Raw genomic sequence first — 6,000 nt, 5'->3', positions numbered from 1 at the left:
AAACTGAGCAATTACTGATTTGCAAGTTACATTTTTTGGTTTGGGGATTTTTTTTTCCTTATGCCTCATCACCAGAAATATGAACTCAGGTCTCCTAACTCAGTTTGCAGGTGCATTTAAGAGACTTGCTGGTTTCAGGTTATGGGTTTTTGGAGCCAAAGCTGTATTCAAGGAAGAAAAAAAAAAGGAAAATTTACCAAGCAGTTAATTAGCTCAAGCATCAGACTGTGTGATGTCCACAAGGTCATATGCTGCCTTTAATGGGCCTACTAAAAGCAGTAGAACTACTCCATAGTAATATGCATGGGGAAAAGCAACAGAAGTTTATTTTTGTAACTGTAATGTTGTGTTGGAATTGTGTTGATATGATACCAGATGGAGCCAAGCAATTTTAGAATTAAAATTTATCATTTCTGAGGGGAAAAAAAGTCTTTTCTGAAATTCTATTTAGTGTACAAACAGGAAACTAATCAATCATAAATTTGAACGATGCTCTATATTCAACACTCCCTTAGAGAGTCTAAGGAGTTTTGACTTACCAAGATGAGTCTTGTGATGAATTCCCATTTGGTATTTCTACTGTGCTGGCTGATGTCTAAACATGGTGACAGATTCTCTGTGCAGCACCATGTGATCTGAATTGGTTCCACTTCTGTGTCAGTACCTTGAGGAATATCAATAATAGGGCACTGTCAGTTGTTATAGGGGAGAAGAGGTTTATTTTCAGCACCTGTGACTTATGAAGCCTAAGCACCTGAGGCAGGATTCCTCTCATCTAATTTTAACCAAACTGAAAAATGTAGTGTTTAATATCTCTAAGCTCTCCAGAACCTTGTTTTCAATGGAGAAAGATAGCATCTCCAGATGGCAACCCATTTTACCCTGAAATAAGTACCTATGCCTGGGGGAACCTGAACAGCCCCATCGTCTTTGGTCACACAGGGACAACTGCTGTAGCATAGGACAAGGCTCACAGAGTCTGAATTTACTGATGCTGGGAGGGAGATGCTGCTGCACTCAGGCAGTTTGGCAGGGCGGGTGCTATCCAGTCCAATGATGTCTGATACCCATTTTAGTGGAAAATAATGTAAAATCAGGTGATTATAATCAATAACCAGAGTACAAACAGTCCATCCAAAATTGGGCATATTCATACAGATTTGCTAAGAAAATGCAACTTTATTCTGGCAAACACAGTCAATTAATTAATACAAAACAAACGGTGTTTATACAAATTTAGGAAATATACAATGTCGGAAATGTGACGAAAACACCTTGTGTGTGTGTGTGTGTGTGTGTGTGTGTGCGTACATGGATACAAATTAGTTCAGCCTAGATGAATGTTATTCCGAAAATAGTAACTCTTGGGCAGACAATTCCTTTGAGGTCGCTTGCACAGCTTGGTGAGGCGTCCACTGCAGGGGACACCCAAAGAGCCCCAGGTGCTTCCCCTCACTCCCAGCCTGCAGCACCACACACAGCACAAGCTTTCCCAGCAGCTGTGGGGCCATGGCTGCTCAGAGGCTCAGCTACTCTCTCTGGAGACAGAAACCCAAACTGGGACCTCAGGGGGGTCTGGAGAGCACATGGGAGAGGAGCCCAAGGTTCCAGCCCAGCTTACTGGCAAGGGCAGTGCTTCATTGTTGAAGTGAACATGGAAATGCAGGTTGCAAATACATTAGAGCATGAAGCCCCTCTCGCTACAATCCTTATTCTTTTTTAGGTTAGTGCAGCAACCATAGGATACCCCTTCAAATCAGTTTTTCCTCCTGTTTTGGGCAGTTTCTGGTGCGAGGGGAAGGAACTCGAAGCGTAAGCGAGGAAGCGAACGCCCTTCGAGCCGCTCGCCCCAGGGCTGGAGCTGCACGTCTGCCCAACCTGGCTGCTCACACGCTGTCAACAGGAATGACCAGAGCTGCCCCAAAAGCCAACTCGACCCTTCTGATGGCTGCAGTCTGTCAGTGTCACCTGAATTCAGCACACACTGCACAGACGTGCCCTTTCTCCAAGGGAACCGAGCAGCTGAAAACAACATGACACTCCATCAGCTCGGGAAAGCTCAAAAACAATCAGCACTCAGTTTGGCTTTGTTTTTTTCAGGGGTTTTCTGCCTGGACTTGCATTTAATCAGCAGAAATACAAAAGTAAAAATAAAATTAAAAAAAAAAGAGAAAATCTAAAATACACTAGCTACCAACCCACCATTTCCCAAACATGTCAAACTCTCAAGCACATTTACACCAGGAAAATACACCTTTATTCCAGGAATGTTCTCGTCAATGCTATTTGTAGCATGAACAGATTTTTTTTACATAGCTCTTTCACAATTGTTTTTCCAACGTGTTAACTGCTCTCCTGCTTACACAAACAACTTCTCTATACATGGTAAGATCTGCTTCAGGATACTTTGTCAGATTATGCATCAGTCACCAGAGTGTGTCTGGAAAACAACCATTATGTAAAATCTTGCTTTGACCTGTAGTAATTTTCAACCGTAACTGAATTAAGACAATGGACAGCAAGTAATGTGTGTGAATGAAATAGATCACCAGCTGAGGCTGCAAACCCTTGATGTTAGATCAGAGAGGGGAATTGTAACTATCAAAGGTGTTGCAGAAACTGCAGTGCCCAGCAGATGATCATGGCTGCTAATGATTGAGGATCTGCTGAAGCTGCCAGATCTGAGCAGCTGAGGAGGGGAAGCAGAGTCGTGTGGCTCATGGGTTTTACAGGGCGTTGCATTAAATGTTCTTGTTTGAGTGCCTGGTTTCCCATGGACCTGGCTGGTGTAATACCTTGACTGCTGCTGGGCTCCTATTCAGGCTTTCCAGACTAAAGAGAGTGAGTTGTTTCACACAGAGTTCTGGGGCTTGGAGTGGGGAACATAATGTTTGTTGAAACCAAAGTATAAAATAGTTGTCTAAAATATCCTTTTGCATAAAAGAACCTATTTGAAAACTACACTGGAGATGAAAATTATTCCATATTAGAATTTGGTACATTTTATTCCATACTTCACATGCCAAGAAACAGATGCAGGTGATACACAAGTGGTGAGATTATTATTTGCAGGATAGAGGGGAAAGCCCTTCAATAACAAAGACAGAATTGACCCCCTTATCATATGATAGTGATAACTAAACTAATATACACTAAACATGGCATTTGGATGCTGAACAATAACCTACATTCTGCATTTGTTGTGATGATTTACAGCAGTGAACTTGACCCAAAAAATGCTACATAAGTGCTTAGTGTTATTAATAATAATCATTCAGAGAATTCTCAGATGGATTGCTTCAACTTCCTTTCTGCAACAGTTCTGGTCTCCTTTTTATTCTGCGTGTCCATTTCATTCCCTTCTAATTAAATGTGATTCTCTCAGTGGATGCTAATATTTTTTTTATTTGAATATTTGACTCAACAGAGCTGAGCAATGAGCGTCCCTCAGCACTCTCCACCTGACCAGTCTGGCTCAGCCTTGCAGCCCCTGGTGCTGCATGGAGCCATCCTTAGAGAAAGTCACAGCTCTGGAAAAGCACTGCAGGGAAAAATTGTCCTGTTTTGATGAAACCCATGGTGCAGATCATGTCTTCCTCTCTGGATTCATGTTGAGTGGTAAGCACTAGGGCAGCCTTTGCATTCTTGGTACAACTTTCAGGGCATCAGTTTTACTGAGAGAATAAAGGAAACAGGGTCTTTGAAATCTGAAACTAGCCTGGTAAAGGAAGGTGCTCGCTTTTTTCCTGGTTCTTCATCTCTGTCATTCAAAATAACTCAACAAAAGGACAGATTTTTAGCTAAGTGCCACAATTTCAGACCAAACTTAAAACCTCTCACTTAAATGTAAGAGCACCCCGATGGACACCACGTGCATCCACAAACCAACAGTGCCTCAGGAGACATTGCCAGCTGTATAGAAACTGAATGTATGGAATCAGGGATTGTGATAGGAGCTTTTCCCCAGGACAGCTGGCAGGCTGTGGGTACCTGTGTGGGGTTGTAGAGATGTGTTCTTCTCTCCTTCCCTAGTGGCACAAGAGCCTGTGGATGATGTCAGACTCCAATGGACTGCAGGTACCCAGATATTCATCTCCAGACACTGCACTGCAGCTCATGCCACCATTTTCTTTCTTCTCTGCTCATTGCCTACATGGATATCATATCAGAGAGAACTTCATTTTGTTTGTTTATTTGTTTTAAGCATAAATGTTTTCTGGATTTAGCTTGCACTGTAAGGCTTTGGACAAAGGGAGGATCTAGCTGTAGATATCCTGTGAAATCTGCGGAACATCAAAGCCTTGGTTTCTCCCTGGACTGTGTGGGTGAAAGGGGTAACAGACAAACCATCTCCTGCTGACTGTGCATTAGCCCTCGTGGGTCACAGATTATGCCTTCTCACTCTCTTAGCCAGCATTGGTCAATAGAGTCTCAAAGTTGAGGCAAACTGAGACAGATATTTTGGAGACATCAATGCAGGGCCCATAAAGAGCATCTGCTGGAGTCAGAAGAAATTTTTTTTTCCAGTTCCCCAGGGCACTAATTATTTCCATATGCAGCAACCACCTCCCTGAAGGCAAATGTGACTGCTCAGGCAGAGCCCCTTAGCTCCCATTGGAACATGTACTGGCAGCAGGTGTTGTAGGAAAGGGTAAACTTGGCAAAAAGTCATTTGTCTGATTCCATTTCCAGTCACTAAGTTCAAATGATTGAGGCAACAGAACTGAAACCACACTTCAAAATTTAGTTCTCTTTTCATTTCCTGTTTCTCTTTTGTTCAATATTTTGATTTTTTTAAATTGATTGATTCTGTTATCATGAGTGGCTTTTTTTTTCCACTTCACATGTTTTATAGGTGGTTTATAGCAATTTTTTCTTCACAAAAAAGCTCCAAGGTAATGAAAGAAAGAACTGTCTTATGGGTAACTTATCAATTTCTGATTGTCAGCGAAGAACAGGAATAGTGCACAGCCGTGCCCCACTAATATTTCATGCTTCAATCTTCCCTCCCATAGAATTGTGCTACTTCATTCAAAATAGAGCAACTGCCATAAATCTGCTCCATTCATAGAAATGATCTGCTATCTTCACCTTGTAAAAGGTCACCTCCCACTGGAGCAAAGGATCTTCAGTTTTATTGAAAGCAAAGATATTTTTTTCTCCTTTCACCAAACTGTCAGGAAAGAAAAAGTGCTGCCATTCTGAGCCTGCATCTGCTCTACTCCCTCTCCCTGTCCATGTGGCTGTGGTTGCTCCTGCACAGCCCTGTGCCCTCAGCCTGCAGCCCAAGGATGCTTCCAGCATCCCAGAGCTTTTCATTACCTTATCTCCATTATTTAGGCAAACACAGAACACTTCTCCAGACAGGTTCCAGGGCGCCAGTTTATCTGCATTATTATAGCAATGCTCCTTTATCCACAGTACCCAGCCTTTCCTTAAAATCAATCACTGCCTGATTAATGTTCTGTAAACAGGGGATCTCCACACTGCAGTACTAGATGTACTGCCCTCCTCATGTGCTCTGCTGTGTTTCACTGCTTGATTCCTGCTTTGCTCTTCTGACATCACCTGACTACTTGCCTTATTCAGTCACTGTGGTGGAAATTAGGGTTCTTCTTGCTGCTGTTTTCCTTGGCATTTTTTCCTTTTTGGAACAAACACATATCTTTTTCAATAGATGATGCAGTTCAAAGGCTGTGTACCTTTTCCTAAGTTTCCTAAAGAGAACATATATGCTGGCATTTTCTTGTAACCACTCTAAACATCTGCATCCTTTCTTGATTTGTTTGTCCAAACCAGAGAGGACAGGAAGGTTTCTATTTTTCTTTCTAGCTGGGGGAGAAAGTTCATAAAACAAAAAAGAACATGCCTCAGAGAAGCATTTCAGTCAGAAAATTATCTACCCTGAAGATGTGAAAATCAATTTTGCTATATTTATCATTTTCATAAAAAGAAAGGTCAAAATGGGAATATATGCAGCAAAATTGGCAAAGCCTCTTA

Source organism: Geospiza fortis, unplaced genomic scaffold, assembly GCF_000277835.1.
Source record: "Geospiza fortis unplaced genomic scaffold, GeoFor_1.0 scaffold23, whole genome shotgun sequence".
NCBI classification, from domain to species: domain Eukaryota; kingdom Metazoa; phylum Chordata; class Aves; order Passeriformes; family Thraupidae; genus Geospiza; species Geospiza fortis.
The sequence above is the reverse complement of the archived record's forward strand: the minus strand, read 5'-3'. Positions refer to the sequence as shown.